The sequence below is a fragment of the Rhamphochromis longiceps genome, linkage group LG15, assembly GCF_057381845.1.
Source record: "Rhamphochromis longiceps isolate RC_006_pf linkage group LG15, R_longiceps_female_GT1.1, whole genome shotgun sequence".
Taxonomy (NCBI): Eukaryota; Metazoa; Chordata; class Actinopteri; order Cichliformes; family Cichlidae; genus Rhamphochromis; species Rhamphochromis longiceps.
The window spans coordinates 12615186-12634222 of record NC_140571.1 but is presented as its reverse complement, the minus strand read 5'-3'; the positions used below and the strand labels follow the sequence as shown (position 1 = coordinate 12634222).

At 40.2% G+C, this 19037-nt stretch overlaps 13 non-coding genes and 3 pseudogenes across 13 annotated transcripts; all 16 read left to right on the top strand.

Annotated features, from left to right (window-relative positions):
• Window positions 1-79: 79 nt before the first annotated feature.
• LOC146652240 (U2 spliceosomal RNA) lies at window positions 80-270 on the top strand. Its single transcript, XR_014907786.1, has one exon. It is a non-coding gene; the product is annotated as a U2 spliceosomal RNA (small nuclear RNA).
• An 848-nt stretch (window positions 271-1118) lies between these two features.
• Window positions 1119-1201, top strand: trnal-uaa (transfer RNA leucine (anticodon UAA)). Its single transcript has one exon. It is a non-coding gene; the product is annotated as a tRNA-Leu (tRNA).
• Window positions 1202-1831: 630 nt separating this feature from the next.
• On the top strand, window positions 1832-2022 carry LOC146652238 (U2 spliceosomal RNA). The gene has a single exon (XR_014907781.1). It is a non-coding gene; the product is annotated as a U2 spliceosomal RNA (small nuclear RNA).
• An 849-nt stretch (window positions 2023-2871) lies between these two features.
• Window positions 2872-2954, top strand: trnal-uaa (transfer RNA leucine (anticodon UAA)). Its single transcript has one exon. It is a non-coding gene; the product is annotated as a tRNA-Leu (tRNA).
• Window positions 2955-3584: 630 nt separating this feature from the next.
• LOC146652236 (U2 spliceosomal RNA) lies at window positions 3585-3775 on the top strand. The gene has a single exon (XR_014907780.1). It is a non-coding gene; the product is annotated as a U2 spliceosomal RNA (small nuclear RNA).
• Window positions 3776-4624: 849 nt separating this feature from the next.
• trnal-uaa (transfer RNA leucine (anticodon UAA)) lies at window positions 4625-4707 on the top strand. Its single transcript has one exon. It is a non-coding gene; the product is annotated as a tRNA-Leu (tRNA).
• A 630-nt stretch (window positions 4708-5337) lies between these two features.
• Window positions 5338-5528, top strand: LOC146652234 (U2 spliceosomal RNA). Its single transcript, XR_014907779.1, has one exon. It is a non-coding gene; the product is annotated as a U2 spliceosomal RNA (small nuclear RNA).
• Window positions 5529-6376: 848 nt separating this feature from the next.
• Window positions 6377-6459, top strand: trnal-uaa (transfer RNA leucine (anticodon UAA)). Its single transcript has one exon. It is a non-coding gene; the product is annotated as a tRNA-Leu (tRNA).
• Window positions 6460-7089: 630 nt separating this feature from the next.
• On the top strand, window positions 7090-7230 carry LOC146652232 (U2 spliceosomal RNA; annotated as a pseudogene).
• Window positions 7231-12025: 4795 nt separating this feature from the next.
• On the top strand, window positions 12026-12246 carry LOC146652231 (U2 spliceosomal RNA; annotated as a pseudogene).
• Window positions 12247-13094: 848 nt separating this feature from the next.
• trnal-uaa (transfer RNA leucine (anticodon UAA)) lies at window positions 13095-13177 on the top strand. Its single transcript has one exon. It is a non-coding gene; the product is annotated as a tRNA-Leu (tRNA).
• A 630-nt stretch (window positions 13178-13807) lies between these two features.
• LOC146652229 (U2 spliceosomal RNA) lies at window positions 13808-13998 on the top strand. The gene has a single exon (XR_014907775.1). It is a non-coding gene; the product is annotated as a U2 spliceosomal RNA (small nuclear RNA).
• Window positions 13999-14846: 848 nt separating this feature from the next.
• On the top strand, window positions 14847-14929 carry trnal-uaa (transfer RNA leucine (anticodon UAA)). Its single transcript has one exon. It is a non-coding gene; the product is annotated as a tRNA-Leu (tRNA).
• A 630-nt stretch (window positions 14930-15559) lies between these two features.
• Window positions 15560-15750, top strand: LOC146652227 (U2 spliceosomal RNA). Its single transcript, XR_014907764.1, has one exon. It is a non-coding gene; the product is annotated as a U2 spliceosomal RNA (small nuclear RNA).
• An 849-nt stretch (window positions 15751-16599) lies between these two features.
• On the top strand, window positions 16600-16682 carry trnal-uaa (transfer RNA leucine (anticodon UAA)). Its single transcript has one exon. It is a non-coding gene; the product is annotated as a tRNA-Leu (tRNA).
• Window positions 16683-17312: 630 nt separating this feature from the next.
• Window positions 17313-17453, top strand: LOC146652225 (U2 spliceosomal RNA; annotated as a pseudogene).
• Window positions 17454-19037: the final 1584 nt, after the last annotated feature.

Here is a 19037-nt window from a genome sequence, read left to right as displayed (position 1 = left end):
CGACTGTGTTCTTCATTGTAACCATGAGTTAGAGTTGCAGTAAGCAGAATGAGTCGTTTCTGTCGTGCGATATGTGGGTATCGCTTCTCGGCCTTTTGGCTAAGATCAAGTGTAGTATCTGTTCTTATCAGTTTAATATCTGATACGTCCCCTACCCGGGGACCATATATTAAATTGATTTTTGGAGCAGGGAGATGGAATAGGGGCTTGCTCCGTCCACTCCACGCATCGACCTGGTATTGCAGTATTTCTAGGAACGGTGCACCCCCTGAAGCTGTGAAAAACAAATGTCATTTCACTCAACAGTTTGTGCAAAGAAATTTCTTATACGCTAGATATATGCGTGCGTCTGCATATCTGGACATTGTCTTCGTGTAATCTTCCAAGGTTAGTCAGACTGAAATGTTGCGACTTAATATTTGTGAATGACTTACATTTAACTATTACCAGAATTACTAAATCCTGCCACTTGGACTGACACGTGGCTGGACACACACTTTCTATGGGAAATCAAAAAAATATGTCGTTTTGAACTGCAGTTACACTATTCTGGCTCCAATCCTGCAGTTACCTCTCTTGTCCACTAGAGACCAATAGAAGTCTTTAAAAACCGGAGGCTGCCATCTACAAGGACTCATGTTGATTATAGGTTTAACTCTTCTCTTTCTCTACATACTGCAGCTTTCTGTCCTCTGTGGCTGTAAATTACATCGTTTGAAAAAAAAAAACACCACACAATTTTTTCTTGGCTTTTTAGCTAAAATCACCTGTATTGTCTGTTGTTTCCATTTGTGGATGGTTAATAGTGCAGAAGATTGTTTTTCTGTTTTCAGGATTACATGAAAACATTTTGGAACAGATCATTTTTGCATATAATAAATCTTAGGATAGTATTGGTTTTGATGATTTATAAAACAGCTGTGTGCCGTAGCCCTGGTAGTGTGGATCCTTAGTGTGTAAAGAGTAGATACCTCATGTAATATGTGTGAATGAAAATCCATGGACTTTATAAGAGTCCTCCATTTATGGCTATGATCCTAACAAACAAGATTAATACGTTTCTTTCTCCTACCAATCTTCCTGTTTCCTAAAGGAACACGCATGCACAATATATATGCACCAGGGTGGCCGAGTGGTTAAGGCGTTGGACTTAAGCTCCAATGAGCGCATGCTCTCGTAGGTTCAAACCCCACTCCTGGTATAATTTGGAGCCTCATGACTGGTAAACTGAAATGTATCTATGGGAGCAACAATGATCAATAGGAGCTTTTAGGAATTTTCTGTGAGCAATATCCCCCCACCCAGTCACCCCCAAAAAAGCTGGGATGAAAGACAAATGAGAGGTCTGTGCCAAGGTCGCTTAGTCTTACTGTACATGTTATATGTAGAACCGTTGGCTTGTGCAATTAGGGAAAGCCCAGACATAACAGGAATACAGTTACCGGGAGGAGAAACATTAAAAATTTAACAGTATGTAATTATCATATTATGAAAACAATTATAACGCCAAGAAAGTTATAAAAATGAATTGAAGACGCTCCGTCTCAACGACCGCTGATTGGACTGCAGGCGACCACGTGATTTTGAATCTCATTAACCGGCATGCGCTGACCGGCGTTTCAGAAACTAAAGTGTCGTCATATATGTGGCGCCGTTTAAAAACTGAAACATGCCGACCATAGTTATATTGTGATGTTTCGGAGGTAAAACGTCAGTAAAACATCGACCTGTCCTCTACCATTTGTTAGAAGGCGACTGTGTTCTTCATTGTAACCATGAGTTAGAGTTGCAGTAAGCAGAATGAGTCGTTTCTGTCGTGCGATATGTGGGTATCGCTTCTCGGCCTTTTGGCTAAGATCAAGTGTAGTATCTGTTCTTATCAGTTTAATATCTGATACGTCCCCTACCCGGGGACCATATATTAAATTGATTTTTGGAGCAGGGAGATGGAATAGGGGCTTGCTCCGTCCACTCCACGCATCGACCTGGTATTGCAGTATTTCTAGGAACGGTGCACCCCCTGAAGCTGTGAAAAACAAATGTCATTTCACTCAACAGTTTGTGCAAAGAAATTTCTTATACGCTAGATATATGCGTGCGTCTGCATATCTGGACATTGTCTTCGTGTAATCTTCCAAGGTTAGTCAGACTGAAATGTTGCGACTTAATATTTGTGAATGACTTACATTTAACTATTACCAGAATTACTAAATCCTGCCACTTGGACTGACACGTGGCTGGACACACACTTTCTATGGGAAATCAAAAAAATATGTCGTTTTGAACTGCAGTTACACTATTCTGGCTCCAATCCTGCAGTTACCTCTGTTGTCCACTAGAGACCAATAGAAGTCTTTAAAAACCGGAGGCTGCCATCTACAAGGACTCATGTTGATTATAGGTTTAACTCTTCTCTTTCTCTACATACTGCAGCTTTCTGTCCTCTGTGGCTGTAAATTACATCGTTTGAAAAAAAAAAAACACCACACAATTTTTTCTTGGCTTTTTAGCTAAAATCACCTGTATTGTCTGTTGTTTCCATTTGTGGATGGTTAATAGTGCAGAAGATTGTTTTTCTGTTTTCAGGATTACATGAAAACATTTTGGAACAGATCATTTTTGCATATAATAAATCTTAGGATAGTATTGGTTTTGATGATTTATAAAACAGCTGTGTGCCGTAGCCCTGGTAGTGTGGATCCTTAGTGTGTAAAGAGTAGATACCTCATGTAATATGTGTGAATGAAAATCCATGGACTTTATAAGAGTCCTCCATTTATGGCTATGATCCTAACAAACAAGATTAATACGTTTCTTTCTCCTACCAATCTTCCTGTTTCCTAAAGGAACACGCATGCACAACATATATCCACCAGGGTGGCCGAGTGGTTAAGGCGTTGGACTTAAGCTCCAATGAGCGCATGCTCTCGTGGGTTCAAACCCCACTCCTGGTATAATTTGGAGCCTCATGACTGGTAAACTGAAATGTATCTATGGGAGCAACAATGATCAATAGGAGTTTTTAGGAATTTGCTGTGAGCAATATCCCCCCACCCAGTCACCCCCAAAAAAGCTGGGATGAAAGACAAATGAGAGGTCTGTGCCAAGGTCGCTTAGTCTTACTGTACATGTTATATGTAGAACCGTTGGCTTGTGCAATTAGGGAAAGCCCAGACATAACAGGAATACAGTTACCGGGAGGAGAAACATTAAAAATTTAACAGTATGTAATTATCATATTATGAAAACAATTATAACGCCAAGAAAGTTATAAAAATGAATTGAAGACGCTCCGTCTCAACGACCGCTGATTGGACTGCAGGCGACCACGTGATTTTGAATCTCATTAACCGGCATGCGCTGACCGGCGTTTCAGAAACTAAAGTGTCGTCATATATGTGGCGCCGTTTAAAAACTGAAACATGCCGACCATAGTTATATTGTGATGTTTCGGAGGTAAAACGTCAGTAAAACATCGACCTGTCCTCTACCATTTGTTAGAAGGCGACTGTGTTCTTCATTGTAACCATGAGTTAGAGTTGCAGTAAGCAGAATGAGTCGTTTCTGTCGTGCGATATGTGGGTATCGCTTCTCGGCCTTTTGGCTAAGATCAAGTGTAGTATCTGTTCTTATCAGTTTAATATCTGATACGTCCCCTACCCGGGGACCATATATTAAATTGATTTTTGGAGCAGGGAGATGGAATAGGGGCTTGCTCCGTCCACTCCACGCATCGACCTGGTATTGCAGTATTTCTAGGAACGGTGCACCCCCTGAAGCTGTGAAAAACAAATGTCATTTCACTCAACAGTTTGTGCAAAGAAATTTCTTATACGCTAGATATATGCGTGCGTCTGCATATCTGGACATTGTCTTCGTGTAATCTTCCAAGGTTAGTCAGACTGAAATGTTGCGACTTAATATTTGTGAATGACTTACATTTAACTATTACCAGAATTACTAAATCCTGCCACTTGGACTGACACGTGGCTGGACACACACTTTCTATGGGAAATCAAAAAAATATGTCGTTTTGAACTGCAGTTACACTATTCTGGCTCCAATCCTGCAGTTACCTCTGTTGTCCACTAGAGACCAATAGAAGTCTTTAAAAACCGGAGGCTGCCATCTACAAGGACTCATGTTGATTATAGGTTTAACTCTTCTCTTTCTCTACATACTGCAGCTTTCTGTCCTCTGTGGCTGTAAATTACATCGTTTGAAAAAAAAAAAACACCACACAATTTTTTCTTGGCTTTTTAGCTAAAATCACCTGTATTGTCTGTTGTTTCCATTTGTGGATGGTTAATAGTGCAGAAGATTGTTTTTCTGTTTTCAGGATTACATGAAAACATTTTGGAACAGATCATTTTTGCATATAATAAATCTTAGGATAGTATTGGTTTTGATGATTTATAAAACAGCTGTGTGCCGTAGCCCTGGTAGTGTGGATCCTTAGTGTGTAAAGAGTAGATACCTCATGTAATATGTGTGAATGAAAATCCATGGACTTTATAAGAGTCCTCCATTTATGGCTATGATCCTAACAAACAAGATTAATACGTTTCTTTCTCCTACCAATCTTCCTGTTTCCTAAAGGAACACGCATGCACAACATATATCCACCAGGGTGGCCGAGTGGTTAAGGCGTTGGACTTAAGCTCCAATGAGCGCATGCTCTCGTGGGTTCAAACCCCACTCCTGGTATAATTTGGAGCCTCATGACTGGTAAACTGAAATGTATCTATGGGAGCAACAATGATCAATAGGAGTTTTTAGGAATTTGCTGTGAGCAATATCCCCCCACCCAGTCACCCCCAAAAAAGCTGGGATGAAAGACAAATGAGAGGTCTGTGCCAAGGTCGCTTAGTCTTACTGTACATGTTATATGTAGAACCGTTGGCTTGTGCAATTAGGGAAAGCCCAGACATAACAGGAATACAGTTACCGGGAGGAGAAACATTAAAAATTTAACAGTATGTAATTATCATATTATGAAAACAATTATAACGCCAAGAAAGTTATAAAAATGAATTGAAGACGCTCCGTCTCAACGACCGCTGATTGGACTGCAGGCGACCACGTGATTTTGAATCTCATTAACCGGCATGCGCTGACCGGCGTTTCAGAAACTAAAGTGTCGTCATATATGTGGCGCCGTTTAAAAACTGAAACATGCCGACCATAGTTATATTGTGATGTTTCGGAGGTAAAACGTCAGTAAAACATCGACCTGTCCTCTACCATTTGTTAGAAGGCGACTGTGTTCTTCATTGTAACCATGAGTTAGAGTTGCAGTAAGCAGAATGAGTCGTTTCTGTCGTGCGATATGTGGGTATCGCTTCTCGGCCTTTTGGCTAAGATCAAGTGTAGTATCTGTTCTTATCAGTTTAATATCTGATACGTCCCCTACCCGGGGACCATATATTAAATTGATTTTTGGAGCAGGGAGATGGAATAGGGGCTTGCTCCGTCCACTCCACGCATCGACCTGGTATTGCAGTATTTCTAGGAACGGTGCACCCCCTGAAGCTGTGAAAAACAAATGTCATTTCACTCAACAGTTTGTGCAAAGAAATTTCTTATACGCTAGATATATGCGTGCGTCTGCATATCTGGACATTGTCTTCGTGTAATCTTCCAAGGTTAGTCAGACTGAAATGTTGCGACTTAATATTTGTGAATGACTTACATTTAACTATTACCAGAATTACTAAATCCTGCCACTTGGACTGACACGTGGCTGGACACACACTTTCTATGGGAAATCAAAAAAATATGTCGTTTTGAACTGCAGTTACACTATTCTGGCTCCAATCCTGCAGTTACCTCTCTTGTCCACTAGAGACCAATAGAAGTCTTTAAAAACCGGAGGCTGCCATCTACAAGGACTCATGTTGATTATAGGTTTAACTCTTCTCTTTCTCTACATACTGCAGCTTTCTGTCCTCTGTGGCTGTAAATTACATCGTTTGAAAAAAAAAAACACCACACAATTTTTTCTTGGCTTTTTAGCTAAAATCACCTGTATTGTCTGTTGTTTCCATTTGTGGATGGTTAATAGTGCAGAAGATTGTTTTTCTGTTTTCAGGATTACATGAAAACATTTTGGAACAGATCATTTTTGCATATAATAAATCTTAGGATAGTATTGGTTTTGATGATTTATAAAACAGCTGTGTGCCGTAGCCCTGGTAGTGTGGATCCTTAGTGTGTAAAGAGTAGATACCTCATGTAATATGTGTGAATGAAAATCCATGGACTTTATAAGAGTCCTCCATTTATGGCTATGATCCTAACAAACAAGATTAATACGTTTCTTTCTCCTACCAATCTTCCTGTTTCCTAAAGGAACACGCATGCACAATATATATGCACCAGGGTGGCCGAGTGGTTAAGGCGTTGGACTTAAGCTCCAATGAGCGCATGCTCTCGTAGGTTCAAACCCCACTCCTGGTATAATTTGGAGCCTCATGACTGGTAAACTGAAATGTATCTATGGGAGCAACAATGATCAATAGGAGCTTTTAGGAATTTTCTGTGAGCAATATCCCCCCACCCAGTCACCCCCAAAAAAGCTGGGATGAAAGACAAATGAGAGGTCTGTGCCAAGGTCGCTTAGTCTTACTGTACATGTTATATGTAGAACCGTTGGCTTGTGCAATTAGGGAAAGCCCAGACATAACAGGAATACAGTTACCGGGAGGAGAAACATTAAAAATTTAACAGTATGTAATTATCATATTATGAAAACAATTATAACGCCAAGAAAGTTATAAAAATGAATTGAAGACGCTCCGTCTCAACGACCGCTGATTGGACTGCAGGCGACCACGTGATTTTGAATCTCATTAACCGGCATGCGCTGACCGGCGTTTCAGAAACTAAAGTGTCGTCATATATGTGGCGCCGTTTAAAAACTGAAACATGCCGACCATAGTTATATTGTGATGTTTCGGAGGTAAAACGTCAGTAAAACATCGACCTGTCCTCTACCATTTGTTAGAAGGCGACTGTGTTCTTCATTGTAACCATGAGTTAGAGTTGCAGTAAGCAGAATGAGTCGTTTCTGTCGTGCGATATGTGGGTATCGCTTCTCGGCCTTTTGGCTAAGATCAAGTGTAGTATCTGTTCTTATCAGTTACAAGGCGAGAAGCAATGCAGGATGGCGGCGGCGTCGGCCAATTTTCATGAGAGAAATACATGGATGCAAGGTACAAGAAATACTTTGAGATTCGAGTTGATGGAGAAAGAGGACGAGATTCATGACAGAATTAACTTCGGACGAAGGATCCTTTACGAGGCTTTAAAGATAAAGCCTGAGGAAATCTACTGCCTCCAGCAGAGTACGGCAAGTAAACATTATGATGTAACCTTTTGCACGGGAGAATGTGCGGAGGAGGTGAGAAGGAGATTTCACGGAGAAGAAAACGAAGAACTAAAGAAATATACGGTAACTCCTTTGTACAGAAATGATTATAGGATTTTAACGATCCATATGTATAACCCTTGGGTTTCGGAAGAGACAATTAAGTACTTCTTAGGAAGGTACGTCACAGTACTACCAGGAGTGCGCAAAATAAAGGATGGCTTAGGACTATGGACCGGAAAAAGACAATTCCGAGTCAAATTAAATGTGGATACGTCTACCGAGGACGGATATTGCCATCCACCCGCGGTATTCTCCATAGGAGCAGATAGGGGTTTCCTAGTGTATGCTGGGCAGCCCCAAGCGTGCAGAAAATGTGGCAGTACCGGACATAATGCGGACAGGTGTGAACAAATGAGGTGCAGGAGTTGCGGGAAGATAGGCCACATAACTAAAGACTGTAAGGAACCTAGAAAATGTCATTTGTGCGATTCAGAGACCCATATGGCAAGAGACTGTACTAGACCAAGGTCATATTCTGAAGCGGCAGGAAATGAACAATACAGAAAATCGGATGCAGAAGCTGATATCGGAAAAAGAACACAGGAGGCGTCAACGGCTGCCGAAGATCACCTTAACGAGGAGAGAGCTGGGAGCAAGGAAGGCGGAGTAGAGCAGAGGAATAAGGAGGAAGGAACATTACGTGAATCGGACGCCGAGAGAGAGAAACAAGCAGAGGACGGACAGGTGTGGGCAGTAGTAGCGAAGCCGCGGAGAAAATCAGCAAAGAGGCGGAGAAAGGTGAGCTCAGGTGCTTCTCCAGAAGAGACAAAAACGGAAAATAAAGAGGATAGGGAGGAACGGATCGAGCAGGTGGAAAATACGGAGGGACATGTTTTGAGGGGTACACAGACTGAATGCATGCATACCCCCTTAAGTGACTTCACTAGTGATGGGGATACGGGGGAAGAGGCTGAAAGCGAAGAAAAATCGGAAGATTCCTTTATTAAGAACTTATTGGCGCAGGTTAATATGAAGAGTTAAAAATGGGGATACTGAAATAAAACTCCTATGGTTTTGATTTGTTTTGGTTTTGTTTTTGAGACCCCTTTTTTTTTATTTGATTTATGTTTTAAGACATGGGAAACTTTCGAATAATAACATTAAATGTAAGGGGACTTAGGAATGCTCGGAAAAGAAAAATGGTTTATGAATTTTTGTTGTATTATAATTTTGATGCCTGCTTGTTGCAGGAAGTACATTTAAAAGATGAGGGGGATGTTGATCTCTTTACGAAGGAATGGAGAGGAGGTGAATCGGTCTGGAGTATCGGGGGAGTACATGGGACTGGGGTAGGAGTGTTATGTGGAAATAAAAGTATACGAATAAAGGACAGTTATACTTTAATACAGGGAAGGGTTATGGTTGTAGATGTGGAAAAAAGTGGGACACAAAACCGTATAATAAATGTGTATGCATATGTGGATCCTAAATTAAGAAGAGAACTTCTTTCAAAAATGGACACTTGTTTTATGACAAGGAAAAATATTTTTGTGGGAGGGGATTTCAACTGTTCACTGGAGAAAATAAAAACTTCGCTCCCTTTTAAGACCTTTATAAAAAAATACGGTTTAATAGATGTAATGGCCACACTACAAGGGAAAAGAGTGGGGTACACATGGAAGAATACAAGAGGAATGGAAAGTAGATTAGATTACATCTTGATAGAGAAAAAGTGTAAAATAAAACAAGGGAAAAAAATACCGGCTTTGTTCACAGATCATCAAATGATAGTGGTGGATTTGGAGATAGAAGGAATAGATTATGGAAAAGGATACTGGAAACTGAATAACGAAGTACTTATGGAAAAAGAATATAAGGAAAGGTTTGCAGAGCTCTTCCCTTTATGGGAGGAGATGGAAAGCTTATATAAAAATAAATTGGATTGGTGGGAGGATGTAAAAAACAAAATAAAAAAGTTCACGGTGGATTATTGTACGGAAAGGTCCAGCGTAAGGAAAGAGGAATTTCGTATATTGCAAAAAGAAATAGAATATACTTATACACTACAAAATGAAAAAGGAAACAACAAAAACATGGACGAGAAAATGGAAAGTTTAAGATTGAAGCAGGAAGAACTACTTGAAAGGAAGGCAAGGGCTGAAACATATAAGATAAAGCAGGAGGAGTATGAGGAGAACGAGAAATGTTCGGCCTTTTTCTTTAAAAAGATGAAAAGTAAGGAAAAAAAGGGAGTTATAATAAAATTAGAGAAGGATGGGAAAATGATAGAAGGAAAGGAAAATATGCTTAAAACGGCGAAGGAGTATTATGAGGTCTTGTTTAGAAAAGAAAAATTAGAGGGAGAAAAAGGGGATTTTTTCTTAAAGAAAATAAAAAAGAGATTAACGGGAGAAGAAAGCGACAGTTTAGAAGGGGAAGTTACAATAGGGGAGGCATATAAAGTATTAAAAGGAATGAAGGCAAACAAAGTGCCAGGGATAGATGGATTAACAAAGGAATTTTACGAAACTTTCTGGGGAATGGTGGGGATACATTTGTTGGGAGTTTTTAAGGAAATCATGGAGGGAAAGGAGATGACAGAGAGTATGAAGATGGGTGTGGTTTCTATTCTATTCAAGAAAGGTAACCCACAACAACTTGATAATTATAGACCGTTAACTATGCTATGTGTGGATTATAAGATCCTGAGTAGGATATTGGCAAATAGACTCGCGGGAGTAATGATGCAAATAGTGGAGAAGGATCAGACGTGTGGGGTTAGGGGGAGGCAAATGTCTTGGAACGTGCAACTACACAGAGACATACTCACATACGTTAGAGATAGAAATTTGCCAGCACTATGTGTGAGCCTAGATCAACAAAAGGCCTTTGATAGGGTAGATTATGATTTTTTGTGGAGGGTAATGCAGTATATGGGTTTGGGAGAGAAATTTAAAAAATGGGTAAAAAATTTATACAACGGCATAAGTCTGAAAATAAAAGTAAATGGATTCCTTACAGAAAAAGTGTATCAAACAAAGGGTTTGAGGCAAGGATGTCCATTATCTGTTGTTCTTTATGTACTGTATGTTGAACCTTTGGCTTGCGCAATAAGGGAAAGCCAGAGAGTAAAAGGGATTCCGATGCCGCGGGGGGAAGTTTTAAAGATATCGCAGTATGCGGACGATACAGTATTATATCTGGCAGATGATGATAGTTTAAAGGGTGCGATAGAAATTTTAGATATTTATGAAAAAGCGACTGGATCAAAGATAAATAAAGAGAAGTCGATGTATAAATATTTGGGGACATGGGAGGGTAGAAGAGATAATATCTGTGATTTTACTTTGTGCCAAGGCCCAATGAATATTTTAGGAATCTCCTTTGGAAATAAGGAAGGAGATGAGCTTAGCAATTGGAAAAAAAGGTTAAGTGCGGTAGAAAAGAAGCTGGGCCTTTGGAAAGCAAGGAAATTAACAATTACGGGGAAGGTTCTGATTATAAAGAGTGAGGTGGTGCCGAAGCTATTACATCTGGCCTATGTGGTTTCGATGCCTCAGATCTACAGAGCGCAAATAACCAGAGCGATATTTAAATTTATTTGGGGGGGTTATGAGTATGTCAAAAGAACGCAAATGTATCAAGAAATTGAAGATGGTGGGAAAGGGGTACCAAATGTCCCTTTGAAGTTAGATACAATGTTTTATGCAAATGTATGCAAGCTATTGAAACAGAACTATGTCCATAAATGTCAAATATTGTTATGGTTTTGGTTAGCGATTCCATACCGTTTTTTGATAGGGTGGGAAAATAAGGGACCAAAGGCGGAAACTAGACCAAAATATTTTCAGAGGATGCTAGGATGGGGAAAGAAACACGCTGAATGTAAAGAGGTGGATACCGTACTAAACCATAAACTTTTATATAAGAAAATGGTATGGAAAGCTAATTATAACCAGGTACCGGTGAGTCCAGAAGTGTGGAAATGTGCACAGGATAAGACCTTTAAAAATGTTTTGAAGGATTTTAATTGGATGCATTTACACAAAAGGTTACCCGTGAGGATCATTATGTATGCACATAACTTGGGAAAACAGAAAAAGTGTCCGAGGGACAACTGCGTAGAAGAGGAAACAATAGAACACGTACTTTGGGGATGCGAATACGCAAAAAAGGTATGGGAAAGGGTAAAGGGGAAGTATAAAGGTTTGGGCACGGTGACTTATGAAGAGATTACCCTTTTCAGGGCTAACAGTATAGAAAAAGAGAGATACAAAATACGTTGTATGTTGTTAACAATTGTAAAAATGAAATTGTGGAAGGCAAGACAGAGTTGTATAACGGGAGGATATAAAGAGGGGGAAATAGGTACGACTAAAGCTGTAGAGAGGGAATTTGAAAAGACATACTGGCATGAACTACAAAAATGGGGAATAGACACGATCAAGGATAGATGGAAAGATTTCCCTTCCTTCTTTACTGCGAAGGCACCTAAAAAGTGGTGGTAGGTAAAGAGTAAGGAAGGGAGAAAGGGAAAAGGAGCAATGAAAAGCAATAAGTTATATGAATATGTTACATGAAAATGATTGGTTTGCGATGAATGAATGTGGGAAAGAAATGAAATGTAAATATGTCTTTGTAACGGAAATGGAAAAAGTTTTTTGAATTGTTGTGGAAAGAAAATAAAAGAAGTAAAAAAAAAAAAAAAAAAAAAAAAAAAATCTGTTCTTATCAGTTTAATATCTGATACGTCCCCTACCCGGGGACCATATATTAAATTGATTTTTGGAGCAGGGAGATGGAATAGGGGCTTGCTCCGTCCACTCCACGCATCGACCTGGTATTGCAGTATTTCTAGGAACGGTGCACCCCCTGAAGCTGTGAAAAACAAATGTCATTTCACTCAACAGTTTGTGCAAAGAAATTTCTTATACGCTAGATATATGCGTGCGTCTGCATATCTGGACATTGTCTTCGTGTAATCTTCCAAGGTTAGTCAGACTGAAATGTTGCGACTTAATATTTGTGAATGACTTACATTTAACTATTACCAGAATTACTAAATCCTGCCACTTGGACTGACACGTGGCTGGACACACACTTTCTATGGGAAATCAAAAAAATATGTCGTTTTGAACTGCAGTTACACTATTCTGGCTCGAATCCTGCAGTTACCTCTGTTGTCCACTAGAGACCAATAGAAGTCTTTAAAAACCGGAGGCTGCCATCTACAAGGACTCATGTTGATTATAGGTTTAACTCTTCTCTTTCTCTACATACTGCAGCTTTCTGTCCTCTGTGGCTGTAAATTACATCGTTTGAAAAAAAAAAACACCACACAATTTTTTCTTGGCTTTTTAGCTAAAATCACCTGTATTGTCTGTTGTTTCCATTTGTGGATGGTTAATAGTGCAGAAGATTGTTTTTCTGTTTTCAGGATTACATGAAAACATTTTGGAACAGATCATTTTTGTATATAATAAATCTTAGGATAGTATTGGTTTTGATGATTTATAAAACAGCTGTGTGCCGTAGCCCTGGTAGTGTGGATCCTTAGTGTGTAAAGAGTAGATACCTCATGTAATATGTGTGAATGAAAATCCATGGACTTTATAAGAGTCCTCCATTTATGGCTATGATCCTAACAAACAAGATTAATACGTTTCTTTCTCCTACCAATCTTCCTGTTTCCTAAAGGAACACGCATGCACAATATATATGCACCAGGGTGGCCGAGTGGTTAAGGCGTTGGACTTAAGCTCCAATGAGCGCATGCTCTCGTAGGTTCAAACCCCACTCCTGGTATAATTTGGAGCCTCATGACTGGTAAACTGAAATGTATCTATGGGAGCAACAATGATCAATAGGAGTTTTTAGGAATTTTCTGTGAGCAATATCCCCCCACCCAGTCACCCCCAAAAAAGCTGGGATGAAAGACAAATGAGAGGTCTGTGCCAAGGTCGCTTAGTCTTACTGTACATGTTATATGTAGAACCGTTGGCTTGTGCAATTAGGGAAAGCCCAGACATAACAGGAATACAGTTACCGGGAGGAGAAACATTAAAAATTTAACAGTATGTAATTATCATATTATGAAAACAATTATAACGCCAAGAAAGTTATAAAAATGAATTGAAGACGCTCCGTCTCAACGACCGCTGATTGGACTGCAGGCGACCACGTGATTTTGAATCTCATTAACCGGCATGCGCTGACCGGCGTTTCAGAAACTAAAGTGTCGTCATATATGTGGCGCCGTTTAAAAACTGAAACATGCCGACCATAGTTATATTGTGATGTTTCGGAGGTAAAACGTCAGTAAAACATCGACCTGTCCTCTACCATTTGTTAGAAGGCGACTGTGTTCTTCATTGTAACCATGAGTTAGAGTTGCAGTAAGCAGAATGAGTCGTTTCTGTCGTGCGATATGTGGGTATCGCTTCTCGGCCTTTTGGCTAAGATCAAGTGTAGTATCTGTTCTTATCAGTTTAATATCTGATACGTCCCCTACCCGGGGACCATATATTAAATTGATTTTTGGAGCAGGGAGATGGAATAGGGGCTTGCTCCGTCCACTCCACGCATCGACCTGGTATTGCAGTATTTCTAGGAACGGTGCACCCCCTGAAGCTGTGAAAAACAAATGTCATTTCACTCAACAGTTTGTGCAAAGAAATTTCTTATACGCTAGATATATGCGTGCGTCTGCATATCTGGACATTGTCTTCGTGTAATCTTCCAAGGTTAGTCAGACTGAAATGTTGCGACTTAATATTTGTGAATGACTTACATTTAACTATTACCAGAATTACTAAATCCTGCCACTTGGACTGACACGTGGCTGGACACACACTTTCTATGGGAAATCAAAAAAATATGTCGTTTTGAACTGCAGTTACACTATTCTGGCTCCAATCCTGCAGTTACCTCTGTTGTCCACTAGAGACCAATAGAAGTCTTTAAAAACCGGAGGCTGCCATCTACAAGGACTCATGTTGATTATAGGTTTAACTCTTCTCTTTCTCTACATACTGCAGCTTTCTGTCCTCTGTGGCTGTAAATTACATCGTTTGAAAAAAAAAAACACCACACAATTTTTTCTTGGCTTTTTAGCTAAAATCACCTGTATTGTCTGTTGTTTCCATTTGTGGATGGTTAATAGTGCAGAAGATTGTTTTTCTGTTTTCAGGATTACATGAAAACATTTTGGAACAGATCATTTTTGCATATAATAAATCTTAGGATAGTATTGGTTTTGATGATTTATAAAACAGCTGTGTGCCGTAGCCCTGGTAGTGTGGATCCTTAGTGTGTAAAGAGTAGATACCTCATGTAATATGTGTGAATGAAAATCCATGGACTTTATAAGAGTCCTCCATTTATGGCTATGATCCTAACAAACAAGATTAATACGTTTCTTTCTCCTACCAATCTTCCTGTTTCCTAAAGGAACACGCATGCACAATATATATGCACCAGGGTGGCCGAGTGGTTAAGGCGTTGGACTTAAGCTCCAATGAGCGCATGCTCTCGTAGGTTCAAACCCCACTCCTGGTATAATTTGGAGCCTCATGACTGGTAAACTGAAATGTATCTATGGGAGCAACAATGATCAATAGGAGTTTTTAGGAATTTTCTGTGAGCAATATCCCCCCACCCAGTCACCCCCAAAAAAGCTGGGATGAAAGACAAATGAGAGGTCTGTGCCAAGGTCGCTTAGTCTTACTGTACATGTTATATGTAGAACCGTTGGCTTGTGCAATTAGGGAAAGCCCAGACATAACAGGAATACAGTTACCGGGAGGAGAAACATTAAAAATTTAACAGTATGTAATTATCATATTATGAAAACAATTATAACGCCAAGAAAGTTATAAAAATGAATTGAAGACGCTCCGTCTCAACGACCGCTGATTGGACTGCAGGCGACCACGTGATTTTGAATCTCATTAACCGGCATGCGCTGACCGGCGTTTCAGAAACTAAAGTGTCGTCATATATGTGGCGCCGTTTAAAAACTGAAACATGCCGACCATAGTTATATTGTGATGTTTCGGAGGTAAAACGTCAGTAAAACATCGACCTGTCCTCTACCATTTGTTAGAAGGCGACTGTGTTCTTCATTGTAACCATGAGTTAGAGTTGCAGTAAGCAGAATGAGTCGTTTCTGTCGTGCGATATGTGGGTATCGCTTCTCGGCCTTTTGGCTAAGATCAAGTGTAGTATCTGTTCTTATCAGTTTAATATCTGATACGTCCCCTACCCGGGGACCATATATTAAATTGATTTTTGGAGCAGGGAGATGGAATAGGGGCTTGCTCCGTCCACTCCACGCATCGACCTGGTATTGCAGTATTTCTAGGAACGGTGCACCCCCTGAAGCTGTGAAAAACAAATGTCATTTCACTCAACAGTTTGTGCAAAGAAATTTCTTATACGCTAGATATATGCGTGCGTCTGCATATCTGGACATTGTCTTCGTGTAATCTTCCAAGGTTAGTCAGACTGAAATGTTGCGACTTAATATTTGTGAATGACTTACATTTAACTATTACCAGAATTACTAAATCCTGCCACTTGGACTGACACGTGGCTGGACACACACTTTCTATGGGAAATCAAAAAAATATGTCGTTTTGAACTGCAGTTACACTATTCTGGCTCCAATCCTGCAGTTACCTCTGTTGTCCACTAGAGACCAATAGAAGTCTTTAAAAACCGGAGGCTGCCATCTACAAGGACTCATGTTGATTATAGGTTTAACTCTTCTCTTTCTCTACATACTGCAGCTTTCTGTCCTCTGTGGCTGTAAATTACATCGTTTGAAAAAAAAAAAACACCACACAATTTTTTCTTGGCTTTTTAGCTAAAATCACCTGTATTGTCTGTTGTTTCCATTTGTGGATGGTTAATAGTGCAGAAGATTGTTTTTCTGTTTTCAGGATTACATGAAAACATTTTGGAACAGATCATTTTTGCATATAATAAATCTTAGGATAGTATTGGTTTTGATGATTTATAAAACAGCTGTGTGCCGTAGCCCTGGTAGTGTGGATCCTTAGTGTGTAAAGAGTAGATACCTCATGTAATATGTGTGAATGAAAATCCATGGACTTTATAAGAGTCCTCCATTTATGGCTATGATCCTAACAAACAAGATTAATACGTTTCTTTCTCCTACCAATCTTCCTGTTTCCTAAAGGAACACGCATGCACAACATATATCCACCAGGGTGGCCGAGTGGTTAAGGCGTTGGACTTAAGCTCCAATGAGCGCATGCTCTCGTGGGTTCAAACCCCACTCCTGGTATAATTTGGAGCCTCATGACTGGTAAACTGAAATGTATCTATGGGAGCAACAATGATCAATAGGAGTTTTTAGGAATTTGCTGTGAGCAATATCCCCCCACCCAGTCACCCCCAAAAAAGCTGGGATGAAAGACAAATGAGAGGTCTGTGCCAAGGTCGCTTAGTCTTACTGTACATGTTATATGTAGAACCGTTGGCTTGTGCAATTAGGGAAAGCCCAGACATAACAGGAATACAGTTACCGGGAGGAGAAACATTAAAAATTTAACAGTATGTAATTATCATATTATGAAAACAATTATAACGCCAAGAAAGTTATAAAAATGAATTGAAGACGCTCCGTCTCAACGACCGCTGATTGGACTGCAGGCGACCACGTGATTTTGAATCTCATTAACCGGCATGCGCTGACCGGCGTTTCAGAAACTAAAGTGTCGTCATATATGTGGCGCCGTTTAAAAACTGAAACATGCCGACCATAGTTATATTGTGATGTTTCGGAGGTAAAACGTCAGTAAAACATCGACCTGTCCTCTACCATTTGTTAGAAGGCGACTGTGTTCTTCATTGTAACCATGAGTTAGAGTTGCAGTAAGCAGAATGAGTCGTTTCTGTCGTGCGATATGTGGGTATCGCTTCTCGGCCTTTTGGCTAAGATCAAGTGTAGTATGTGTTCTTATCAGTTACAAGGCGAGAAGCAATGCAGGATGGCGGCGGCGTCGGCCAATTTTCATGAGAGAAATACATGGATGCAAGGTACAAGAAATACTTTGAGATTCGAGTTGATGGAGAAAGAGGACGAGATTCATGACAGAATTAACTTCGGACGAAGGATCCTTTACGAGGCTTTAAAGATAAAGCCTGAGGAAATCTACTGCCTCCAGCAGAGTACGGCAAGTAAACATTATGATGTAACCTTTTGCACGGGAGAATGTGCGGAGGAGGTGAGAAGGAGATTTCACGGAGAAGAAAACGAAGAACTAAAGAAATATACGGTAACTCCTTTGTACAGAAATGATTATAGGATTTTAACGATCCATATGTATAACCCTTGGGTTTCGGAAGAGACAATTAAGTACTTCTTAGGAAGGTACGTCACAGTACTACCAGGAGTGCGCAAAATAAAGGATGGCTTAGGACTATGGACCGGAAAAAGACAATTCCGAGTCAAATTAAATGTGGATACGTCTACCGAGGACGGATATTGCCATCCACCCGCGGTATTCTCCATAGGAGCAGATAGGGGTTTCCTAGTGTATGCTGGGCAGCCCCAAGCGTGCAGAAAATGTGGCAGTACCGGACATAATGCGGACAGGTGTGAACAAATGAGGTGCAGGAGTTGCGGGAAGATAGGCCACATAACTAAAGACTGTAAGGAACCTAGAAAATGTCATTTGTGCGATTCAGAGACCCATATGGCAAGAGACTGTACTAGACCAAGGTCATATTCTGAAGCGGCAGGAAATGAACAATACAGAAAATCGGATGCAGAAGCTGATATCGGAAAAAGAACACAGGAGGCGTCAACGGCTGCCGAAGATCACCTTAACGAGGAGAGAGCTGGGAGCAAGGAAGGCGGAGTAGAGCAGAGGAATAAGGAGGAAGGAACATTACGTGAATCGGACGCCGAGAGAGAGAAACAAGCAGAGGACGGACAGGTGTGGGCAGTAGTAGCGAAGCCGCGGAGAAAATCAGCAAAGAGGCGGAGAAAGGTGAGCTCAGGTGCTTCTCCAGAAGAGACAAAAACGGAAAATAAAGAGGATAGGGAGGAACGGATCGAGCAGGTGGAAAATACGGAGGGACATGTTTTGAGGGGTACACAGACTGAATGCATGCATACCCCCTTAAGTGACTTCACTAGTGATGGGGATACGGGGGAAGAGGCTGAAAGCGAAGAAAAATCGGAAGATTCCTTTATTAAGAACTTATTGGCGCAGGTTAATATGAAGAGTTAAAAATGGGGATACTGAAATAAAACTCCTATGGTTTTGATTTGTTTTGGTTTTGTTTTTGAGACCCCTTTTTTTTTATTTGATTTATGTTTTAAGACATGGGAAACTTTCGAATAATAACATTAAATGTAAGGGGACTTAGGAATGCTCGGAAAAGAAAAATGGTTTATGAATTTTTGTTGTATTATAATTTTGATGCCTGCTTGTTGCAGGAAGTACATTTAAAAGATGAGGGGGATGTTGATCTCTTTACGAAGGAATGGAGAGGAGGTGAATCGGTCTGGAGTATCGGGGGAGTACATGGGACTGGGGTAGGAGTGTTATGTGGAAATAAAAGTATACGAATAAAGGACAGTTATACTTTAATACAGGGAAGGGTTATGGTTGTAGATGTGGAAAAAAGT